The sequence below is a fragment of the Alexandromys fortis genome, unplaced genomic scaffold (assembly GCF_014885135.2).
Source record: "Alexandromys fortis isolate MF-2015 unplaced genomic scaffold, M_Fortis_MF-2015_v1.1 scaffold_173, whole genome shotgun sequence".
NCBI classification, from domain to species: domain Eukaryota; kingdom Metazoa; phylum Chordata; class Mammalia; order Rodentia; family Cricetidae; genus Alexandromys; species Alexandromys fortis.
The window spans coordinates 1,770,207-1,782,269 of NW_026068051.1; the positions used below are offsets into that span (position 1 = coordinate 1,770,207).

Sequence of the window (12,063 nt, forward strand, 5' to 3'; positions counted from 1 at the left end):
AAAATACACAATCTGCATATTCAGAGAGATACTGGGGTATGCTAGTACTTACTTATATTTACTTGAGACACGGTGTCCTATATTGTGCTCACTAGTTTTACATCAACTTGGCATAAGCAATAGTGATCTGCGGGGAGGGAATCTCAACTGAGAAAATGCCTCCATAAGAGGCTATAGGCAAGCCTGTAGGGCACTTTCTTTTTGTGTGTGTGTGTGTGTGTGTGTGTGTGTGTGTGTGTATGGGTGGTAAAGACAGGTTTTCTCTGTGTAAAAGGTTGTCCTGGAACTCATCTTGTGGACTAGGCTCGCCTCAAACTCATAGAGATTTGCCTGTCTCTGCACTACCACTGCCCGGCGGCATTTTCTTATTAGCGACTGACGCAGAAGGACCCAGACAGATATCAGATGCCAGCCCTGGGCTGGTGGGCCTGGGTTCTGTAAGAAAGCAGTTGAGCAAGCCAGTAGGCAGCCATGGCCTATATGTCAGCATCCTCCTCCAAGTTCCTAGGAGTCCCTCAGTGGACAATAACTTGGTTAATGTACACTAATGTACCCTTTCCTTCCCCCAACTTTCTTTTGGTCACGGTGTTTCATCACAGCAATAGTAACCCTGAGACATTCATGGTGTTCAGCTTGTTGGATTCTAACTCACTGTAGAGTCCAGGTTGACCTTGAATTCATGACCATCCTATTTCAACCTCTTACTTGCTAAGGCGAGCATATAATTATAATCTAAATAAAATGTTCATTATATAGTCCCCATTGTCTTTCTTAGGATCATTCCTAAGAATAATGGTCTTTCAATACTATCATAAGTGAAATAATAAAGATTAGAATATCTAGTCTTAAGTGGAAAATGTGATAATATGGATAAGACTAGTCGATAAGTTTTTGAAAGTTGATGGTCTTGAATGTTTAAGGTAACAAGTATTGTCTATAAACGATGGGTTTTGTAGTTGTAGTTTTTGTTTTTTAAAAACTTATTACTTGTGTTTGTGTGTGTGACTCTATGAGTTTATGTGCACCATGTGTGTAGATGCCCACAGAGAATAGCGGGCAGAGATCCCCAGAACTGAGATTATAAATGGTTATGGGATGCCAGGTCCTTCATAAGAGCAGAGAATATGCATTTAACCACTGAGTCACCTCTCCAGGACCCTTTGTTTTATATATTAATACATCATCTGGAAGACCCACAGTAATTATATAGTAACAGTCAGTGTATGATTGGCTTTCTCATGATTTTTTTAAGAAGAATTCCAAACAAATCTCCCATTAAGTCTAATGCAGTTTGAGATTTAATATAGCAAGCTGTCATTAGGAACACACGATTCTATTCCTAGTTATCTCAGGGTGCCTTACAGGAAGAAGTGCTAATCTAACCAAATGACTTTTTAGTAGTGAGTACATTTTTCTTGTTGTATCAACTAACAGCGATATATTATAGCCACAGGAAATTTGAAGAAAATCATATTTGATGGTAGATAAGACTTTTATTGCCATGTTGAATTTGGTCAGTACTGTGTTTGGGGATTCAGAACAGAGATTGCTATGTGACTGGGGCAGAGTTCTCTTTTCTGTATGCTACGAACGCCCACAGAAAGTCATCGGTTTGTAAAAGCCTCGTCTAGGGCGAGCTGGGGGGACGCTGTTGTCAATAGGTGTTGAAAAGCTCCTCAGTGCTGATGCTGTTTATCATGAAACAGGAAAAGGCCACAGGCTGTGTGCACAAAGGTGAGAGAATGGCTTCTGCCCCACTTCGCTGTCTGTCTCGGTTAGTGTGAAGCGCGGCGTCTGGAGACTCCCAGCCGAGCCTCATTTAAGCGTAGACAGTACTGAAGTCACGGACAGACTGTCACCAGCTCAGGAGATAATTTCACAGCAATGCTGAACTTTTGTAGGGTTAAAATAGAATAAGAGAAAAAGACAGGTAAGAAAGATCAGCAAACAATATCTATCTCAAAATGCAGCACCAGAGGCCTGAGACGTTAATTCCTAGAATGGATGAACATTCTAGTCCCAAGCTCACCTATGGTTTTGTTGCCGTCAGCAAAAGTTCACCCAGTCATGTGTCATGGCACATACTGTAAACTCTTCGCTCAGAAAGCTGAGGCAGGGGGATAGCAAATTCCAAGCCAACTGTGACTGTATCAGTCAAGACTGCTTCTCCACAGACTAGAGGTGGAGCAGAAACATACATTAAACATCAGGCATCTTGGGGTGAAAAGATGTAACAGCAGCAGTATCAAAACCCCCATAAAACAAAAAACATGTGAGTTGAGCATAGCGCATTCAACCATGTGGGCAACAACTTGGAAGGCTGAGGCAGGAGAATCACAGGAATCACAGGCCAGTAGAATAGAGAGAGACTGGAAAGAACTGGTGAACAGAAACACACAGAGCAGCAGGAAAGAAAAATAAACAAAACAACAGAGAGAAAACAGTCCTTTTCCATCCATCACCTTAAGACATAGCAGGAGTTAGGAAGGGTGGAGTGTGAAAAAGTGAAAAGATTCTAGAAGAAACGACAGGTGATTTTCCAAATCTACTTACTGAAGAAGCTGAACAGACTCCCCACAAGAAGCCCATTAGGAGATACGGAGGAACTGGAGTTTTTGCTTGTGGCTGTGCTTGGTATTGAACCCAGGGCACTGTGTACATTAGGCAAGTGCTTACCACTGAGCCACATCCTCAGCCCAGTTCTGTACATCTGAAGGGCAAGGACGAGAACAGAACCCGAGAGGCAGAGGGGAAGCTGACAGCTTACTGATGAGTAAAGGCACACTTCGAATGCAATCATATTTCTCACCAGACAGGGCAGGAGAAAAGGAAGTGACAGGCTGTGTATTTCCGTGCTTTGTTTCTCCACTCACACACACTTGCACGTATTTGTATGTGTGGTGTTTTGATACAGCACACAACCTTTGGAGTGATGCAAGGCAAGAGCTGTGGGCTGTGACTCACACCCATCCTTCAGAACAAACGCACTAGGGATGTCGCAGATGAAGAAAACTCAGGTGAGTTTACTCCCTGAAGAAGGCAGAGAGATCAGGGTTAATAAAAGTGGGCTTTCCTCCTGTGTTTCAATTTCTAAATCATATGTGACGTCACTCCTTGATGCCACTGCAAGTTGCTCCAGGGTAATTTTTAAAGATAACTACATTAGAAACAGTGGAGGAAAGAGCCGTAGAGGGGAAGTATCCCTCAAACTGGCGGGCAATAAACGGGAAGCCCGTGGGAAAATGGGCATTTATAATATGACAAACAACTACAATAGAGCTGTAAAAAGAAATTCAATAAAAACACTGTGGATATGTGTACTGTAGGATAAGCACTGTATCAGGATGCACCAAATAACAAAGCTGCAAAATCATGGAGAAAAAGTGCACAGGGCTAGAAGGAGAAAGGTGTGCCCACAGTTGCGGCTAGAGACTTCATTTCAGGAGGCCACACTCAACAGCAGAAGCTCTCCTCTGGGGACAGAATACAATATCGCCACTATGAAAGCTTGGCAGCTTTGTGAAATGTTTAATTTCACTTACAATGCGATGCCAGGCATATGAAAACTTTAGGTGGCTGTTTAGGCCACTGTTACTTCAAATTACCATAAACCACGCAACAAGAATGCCCTGAAATAGGAGACCCAACTGTGGTACACCAATGTTACAGAATACTAGCCAACCGTGAAGAGGAAAATGGGGGGCGTGGGTCCCAAGATTGAGCCTATGGCCCCAAAGATGCTTCACACATGCTGTCCTCCATCCAACCAACAGGAAGCTATTAATAAGTGCAACAACTCAGATTTACCTCAAGGGCATTAAGTTCAGATGGAGAAGAGGGGAAATGGAAGTATCAAAGGTCACATATGGTATGATTTAATTTATTTAACACTCTCAAAATGATAAAATTATAAAGATAGAGGATAGGTAAGTGGTTGCTAGGAATTAGAAGTGATGGTGGGGAGGGAACGGTATTGTTATAAGAAGATATAGATATAGATATTTGTAGTGACATGATATCCATTTTAATTGATTACCTGATGCCGCTGCGTGCTCTGCAGACAGTGTCAATGTCGCCTGTGTGACACCTCACTCTACCTAGCGCAGCTGTGACACTGGTGGGAGGGTGGGCTTTATTTCTATTGGGATCCACAGCACACCTGTCTCCTGCATGCTTCCTGCCTATGTAAGTTAGACACTATGGTTCCACGAAAGATCTTTTTTTTTTTTTTTTTTACCTACAGACATTAGTTTCTCGGTGTAAGAAGTGGTGTCCCAGAAAGAGCTCTGTAGCTGGTGCTGAAAAGCAGAAACCTCTGGATCCCAGTTCTGTTACTAAATGTGGCACCTTGTAGAGGTGGCAAGGTGGGGTCATCTCCCAATGTCAGTTTCTTGTATTTAAGAGCATCTGTGTCAGGGGAGGAAAGGAAGCCTCACCTCCTACACTTCTTCCAGTATGGGCTGGGCATTACGCCCTTGGCAAGTGCTCAATGACTTCCCCAGCACCAGCGACTAAAGTCTCAGACTTAATTAAAACTGAGGGCAGGTGCATGATGTGTAGAGCATACATCCAGAAAGCAGCAGAGCCAAAGAGCTGGGGTGGTAGGAGGCTTGGGATGTATCTGGAGTAGTTACACCTGGAAGGGTCACCTTTAGGAACTGAATTTCCAGTCTTTTCACACGTTCGATTCCAACACCCTCTTCTATGCAGCACACGTCATGACATCATATCTACGTTGCTATATAATACATCACATATATATCTTAAATCAGCAGGGGAAGAAAACAGCAAAATGTGATGGCCAATGGTGAACTGGCATATGTTTTTTCTTTTCTTCCTATATTACTATTATTTATTTATTTGGGTTTCCAAAATAGGGTTTCTCTATGAAACCCTGGCTTCTTGGAACTCACTTTATAGGCTAGGCCAGCCTCAGTGTTGGGATTAAAGGGTGTGGACCACCATGCCTGGATAATTGGCATATATTTCAATGTTCAACTGCAATGGAAATCAAATACATATCTAAACTAAAATGACTTTTTCTCCAAAAGAAACTAGTATATCCATTTTTTTTTTGTTTGGAGTAAACATATTAGAAAACAAACATCTAATGCTAAACTCATTTTTAAAGAAAGAGTATCATGGAGCCCAGGCTGAGTTGGCACTATCTATGGTTCTAGGGTGGCTTTGAACTCCTGACCCTCGAGCCTCCACATTCTGCACCATCATACAGGCAGTGCTGGGGACTGAACCTGGGCTGTCTGCACTCTACCAACTGAGCTACATCCCTTGCCCCAAATTTTATAATGTATCTTCCTCTGTACTTTTCAACACTTTTAAATGAGCACCAAAATGCACACACCTTCCACTAATAAATAAATCTAAACTCTCACAGGTATATAACAGATCAATTCAATCAGGCGGGCTAGCTTTGCCTTCGCTCTGAGCGTACCAGTATTTCCTCAGTTCCTCCGTTCCATTTTGCCCCCACACTGAACCCAGGAGGTGTCATAGTGCTGTAGATTTTTCCTTTGGTGTCAGCACAGCTACAGCTTTTCATGGCTTTGGTTTTCTACCCACACTCCACTTAGGTTTTATTGAAAACCTCACACATGAAACTAGGCTCCTCCCAAGTTCTGCTGTGATCATTTGGTTTAAAAGAATTACAGGCCTAAAGAAAGCCAAGTTCAGGTTTGGGTTAAACCACCTGGTTGGAAAACTGGGCTGGTACAAGGCAGTGTTCCAAGAAGCTGTGCCCTGTGGCAGGGCAGCTTTTAATAAATATTAGCAGAGAACATTTAAACAGCACACAACTCATTGTTTTCTTTCCATGAGAAGGGAAGCAAGAAAAAGATGGGGGCGGGAGGTGGCTTCATGAAGAAAGCCATAGCTGAGCCAACAGCGGGAGCAACCCATAGCGGGTTCTGGAATTACATGTTACAGAACACAGGCTAACAAAATCTCCACAAAGCTTCCATTTCTCAGCTACTTCTGGCTTTATGACACAACCCAAACAGGACTTATGCTACCTAAAAATGGAACAGTGGACTCCTCAGAAGCTTGTGTACGCCTGTACATATGTGCATGTGTGAGTGCAGGTGCCGTGGAGGCCACAAGAGGGAGTCTGAGTCTCTGGAGCCAGTCAGGGGCTCTGGGAATCAAGGCGAGAGCGAGTGCTCTGAACTGCTGAACCTTCTCCCCAGACCTAGGAGAAAAGGTTAAAGTAGTGCCCTTCTTTATGAAGAGAAGAGACATTTCATCTCTTTAGTCTCCGATGCCTTGAAAAAGTAGGCTGGAGTGTGTTGGGAACTCTTCAACAAGTATTAGCTCAGTTGAAGGTCATGGTGCTCCGTGAGTCCTAAGGAACCAAGCACAGATCTCAGGAGCAACAAGGTGTCCTCAAACAGCCATGTTGACGCCGTCATCCTATAGTAATCCTATGTTACTTTTCACTTTCATTTCAATTGAATTTTTCCTTTATTCAGTTAAATAAAGTGGGAAAAGTTCGAGAGACTTGTATTTTCAAAATGTTTCTTTAAATAAATGCAGAGATGTATGACTTGATTATTCCCTGCTCAAGGTTTTGCCTCCCCCCTAAACTGGAATAAAGCTCTTAGCATCTGCTAACACAAATGTGTGGGTAGGGGTGGAGTGTGAGACAGGACACCAAGCCCACCCAACTCCTGGAATTTCTACAGAAAAGACAAAACTTTCCAAGTGAAACAGTCATTTTGGTAAATGAAACCATTTGTAACTTTGGAGAAGTTTTTCCCCTTCATTCCAATGTATCATAAGAAAACTCCGCGCTGTACTTTAAATGCTGTAAAGCTTTGGCTTAGGGCAGGGTCAACAAGAGCTGAAACCGCTAATGCCATCCCCTCTCACAAAGCAGGACCAAGGGCACCGACGCCTCAACACCACTGGGATGCCCAAACAGTCCCACCCAGGAGAAAAACCAAATGCCAAATACATGCCAGGAACCGAGTTTTCCAGTCCAGGAAAAATCTGTCCATTTAGGGACCACAATGAAAACCCAGCAGCCTCATGAGACTCCCACATACAGACATGGACCAAGAGTATCAAAAGCAGAAGGCAGGCGCCAAGAAATGACGGAGAGGCAGAAGCGGAGAAAGGGATACACAAGGTGGGGTCAAAGAGACACAGAAGTGTGAACAGTCTGAATCAAGAGAGTGGTCACTGCTCTGGTCATCTTAATGGCTTCATGAATTTCCTTGTTTAAGGATGAGAAAAACTGTGTTGATGCTTAAAAACATATATGTCTTGAATCCAGTACTTCCTGTTGGAACACATCTTCAAATCAGGGATTAACATAGGCTCTGGCACAGAATTCCCCGGGGACCATCCTAACAGCTGCCACCTCTGTGTTTTCTCAAGGATTGGCTGGGACAACAGTATAGCCTGTAGTATATGTACATAAGGTATACAGTATGCATAAGAAATTAAAGATTTTAGTATTTTATCATCATTGTGGGAATGCAAGAAAGAGACTTAATGAGCCCCCGTGGTGCCTAAACTGCAATCCTTAGTTTTTAAAAGTCATATTCTAATAATCCTCAAAACACAGGAGACAGGCATTTAGTATCTTTTTAAAAAAATTATTTATTTTCTTTTACACGTACGTGAGAACACATGAATTTATTTTCCATGTGCATGCCTGGTGGCTCTGAGGCTAAAAGAGAGGTGGGGTCCTCTGAAGCCAGAGCTGTACAGCAGCTGCTGTGCTTTCGCTCTCTTCTTAGGAACTGGAGGATGGGAGTCAAGCCTACACCTACTACAAAACCCATTTATTCACAGAACAGATCTGTTCATCCTAAAAGTGCATTTACTAATTACATCTCAATGAAAAGCCATATAAAATTTGCTCATAGCAAATATTATAATTTCTTTTGAATTCTCCTTTCAAAGGAAGTGGTATTGTGTACTTAGTATTTCTGAATAGCTGCTTCACCTGAAAAACAGAAATGGTCACACTGCTATTATCTCATGAGATTTTACAAAGGATGGGAGATGTTCAGCAACGCCTACTGTCAGGCAGTCAAGCTAATAGTGTCTGCTATTACGTGCCATTTGCATAATTATCATGCATAATTTAATATGGAACACAGAACTCAAGACTTATACGCAAGTTACTAATATCTTATTGAATAAGCCGGCCCAAATTGTTTTTCATGAATAAGGGAAGATGTAATAAAAACGTTAATAAAAACTATAAAGTACTTTTCATGATAACAACCAGAATTATAATTTTTAAAAGGGCATCTACTAATTTACATATATCAATAGGTTTTTGTCTTTTGTTTTGCAATAGTGCCTTCTATATCCTGGGCTGGCCTGGAATACACTATGTAGACAAAAATGACCTTGAACTTCTGAACCCTCCACTTCCACCATGCATGGTTTCTCTGGTTCTGGGAATCAAGCCCATGGCTTTTTGCATGCTAGGGAACCACTCTAGCAACTCAGCCACATCTGAGGCCTCAGGAGGTTCTTGAACACAATTATTTTGGAAAATATATGTGTTAAAGCGAGCTACAGTGGGATCCCACCAGCAGTAACAACAGATGATGGATTACTGCAGAGCCCTTTCTAGCTCTTAGTGTTTTGAATACACCAGCCACAGTTATCAATGGCCAGGGGATGAAATAAAATGAATGTATTTTGTCTAAGGTCTATTTTTGGTTTGTTGTTTGCTTTGACAGGTATTTCTGTGTATCTGCTGCTGCTAGACAGACCAGGCTGGCCTTGAATTCAGAGAGATAGGTCTACCTCTGCTCCCAAAAGCTAAGATTAGACTCATGCCCCAAATACACCTCAGGTATACTTTCGTATCTGGATTCCTTCTTAAACTTATTGAAAACAAGCACTATGACATAGTCTGAGGATGACGCAGAAGAATAGTTTTTAGTAGGCACTATGATGAGACAAAAAGCAACCATAACTTTAACATACGAAGACACAAGCCGCGATGAAAGGATCTGGAGGGCCTTTCCACGTGTCCAAGTGGCTGAGAGCCTTGCGATCTTTACGGTAATAAATATTGTAGGGCCCACAGTCCCCCGGGACGCCTCACTCAGATGCTATTCCACAGCTGAGGAGCAAGGTGTCAGCTCCATTTAGAATCAGTGCGTGTTGCGCTTTTTAAAAGCGTTAACACGTATTTTGAAAAAGCAATTAATATTTCTCAGGGAAGCAGAGTCACTTTGCCCCCCTTGCTCTGAGCTCTTGCTAAAAAGGAGGAACTGTGAGCTGCAAACACGATTTCCTCAGTCTGCATTCTCCCACTGGGTGACAGAAAAGAAGTATGACCTTGAGTAACCACTATTTTCGTAGGAAGAGAAGGGCCCTCAGCTGCAACAGCGCATTTCCTACTTGGAAACAACTGATCACAACTTAAAGGTCTCCTTGTGACCTGCTTGTGAACCCAAGTGAGCCACTGAGACAAGAGTCTTACATCATCAAAGCTTCACCAGAGAGCTTTGCCAGCGGCTGTTTGAGAGTGGAAATGGTGTGTGCAGTAAATAATATTGGGTGTGTGTGTGTATACTCCATATATTTATATACACATATATACACTTATACTCCATACACTATAGAACGTGGTTAACTAAAAGGTTGTATGGGGCTGGAGAGGTGGCAAGGTAGTTAAGAGCTCTGGCTCCTTTTCCAGAGGACCCAGGTTTCATTCCCAGCACCCACATGGGTTAACTCCAGTTCCACGGCACCCGATGTCCTCTTCTGGCATCTTCAGGACATAGACTCAAGATACGCATTCATACACATGAAATTAAGATAAAAATAAAAGAATCTGAGTACATATTAAAAGATAATTTCTAGGTCTCTCTCTCTCTCTCTCTCTCTCTCACACACACACACACACACACCCTGATGACTTCATGAATACAAACTAGGTTCTCTTGATTAAGGTGCTAGTTAAGATCCTGGTAAAGAAGCCCCAGACGCACACTAGTGAATGACCACTCACTCACTATGCACACGAGTGAATGACCACTCACTCACTATGCACCAACAGGCAACAGTCATTTCATGTCCCTTGACCTCAGCTCTATTTCTTTTTAACCTATAAGCACTTAAAAAATCAGTTTTGTTTTACACATATAATATATGTATGTAGTCTAAAGATTTCAGGGGATGATTTCCATTTCTCACTGCTCTGTGGTCCCTCGGTTCCCATTCCAGAAGTAACTACTACTTAAGTCAAATGTAAAATTTTGACTCCCATGTTCCAGGCTGAGATGTCGAATTCATTAACCCTACTGAGTCCCTGTTATGTTTAGAAATCCATAGGATCTAAAGAATCTGAGCTTGATCTAGAATGGAAAACGATACCCCAGACATTTTAATATTTGGTAATAAATGCAAGAGTAAATGTTTAAGAAGACAGAAAGTGAAACAAGTAAAAAGAGAGGTTGAGACCAGGGATGAGGCAAGCAGACAGCTTCAGACAGGGCAGGACATTCTCTATGGCTCAGGCCACAGGATCATGCCCTTCTGGTGGCTATAAAAGCTCTAACTAAGGCATCTGAAATAATATGAACCATGCAGAGGAGGCTCCGTCATGCTTTTCTGGGCAGTCTTAACACTGAGTATGTACAGAGTGAGAGGCGCTTTCCAAATTACACCAAGTGGAACACTCAAGATTCCATTTAACATGACAAAACCTGACTGCACCCTCTCTTGGTGTTTCCTACGACAAAAGTATGTCAAAATAAAGTAATTTTTAATGACTTACTAATTCTGACAATTCTTAAAAAAAAAGTTAGGCTAAATAGAACTTGGCTCAGATTCCCATATGTCAACATCCTATGCCATAATGGGTTAGCTGAAATGATGAATTTTCAGAGTCCCTCAAGGACAGCTGGAAGGGAAGCCAGCAGGGCCAGAAGAAAAGATCCCCCTCCTTCATGGTATGTTCACCAGTCCTGACCATGGCTAGAGAGCAGAAGTGTGGTAGAACTTCTCCAAAGTACCACTGAGCAGGGGGCTGTAACACCTTGTCTTTCAATAGGAAACATTCTGACACAGGCAGGTTTTTTTCTGATTTTTAAAGATTTATTTTATGTTTATGAGTGTTTTGCCTGCCTGCCTGCCTGCCTGCCTGCCTGCATGTGTAGCATGTGTGTGTGCCTGGCGTCCCCGGAACTGGAAGTATGGAGAACTGTGAGTCAGGCGTGGAGCTGTAAACTGAGGCAGGCCCTTTCTAGAGACAGCAAGAGCCTTGAACGGCCAGGCCATCTCCCCAGCCCAACTCGTGCAGTTTTCATAGAATGATAGAACACTCCACAGAATATCTGTCACTCACACAGGAACAATGACCACAGTATAAAGAACAACCTAATAAAGGAAGACAGGCCAAGGGCACCCCAGGCCTGAGAGGAGAATGGAGCTAGGACTCGGTCACTCGCTGATAAAAGCCTCGTGTGTGATGGGGAGTAAGTGATCCAGTTCAGAACACCTGTGCTCTGTATGTAAACCACAGTGTGAAGGGCTGACTCGGAGTCTCAAAGATACTTTTGTTTAAAAAATTACATTTATTTTTGCATGAACTGCGGGGGTATATGGAGGTGGGAGATGATTCCCTCCTTCCATCATGTGGGGCCTGGTGATCAAACTCAGGCCTCTAACTACTGAGCCATCTTGCTAGCCCAAAGAGGTCACAGGGGGTCACTTGCCCCTCCCCCAAGGAACAAGCAGAGGCTGAATCCTAAGGTAAGCAATGGGAGAGTGCTCAGAGACACACCTCCAGCTCCTCCCCTTCTCCTCGCCTACAGTTTACTATTTTCTTTCTTTCTGCCTCCCCCCCCCCCCAAGACAGGATTTCTCTGTAGCTTTGGAGCCTGTCCTGGAACTAGCTCTGTAGACCAGGCTGGGCTCGAACTCACCGAGATCCACCTGCCTCTGCCTCCCGAGTGCTGGGATTAAAGGCCTGTGCTACCACCGCCCAGCCACTTTACTATTTAAATGTGGCACAGTGGTCCTGATCACTAATCTCGGGGGATTTGGTCCACGGAACAAAGAACTCAG

General features: G+C 43.1%; 1 protein-coding gene across 8 annotated transcripts in view; it reads right to left on the reverse strand.

The window, feature by feature from the left end:
• Window positions 1–12,063, reverse strand: part of Bcas3 (BCAS3 microtubule associated cell migration factor) — a 480,559-nt gene that overhangs the window by 229,295 nt on the left and 239,201 nt on the right. The window lies entirely within an intron of this gene.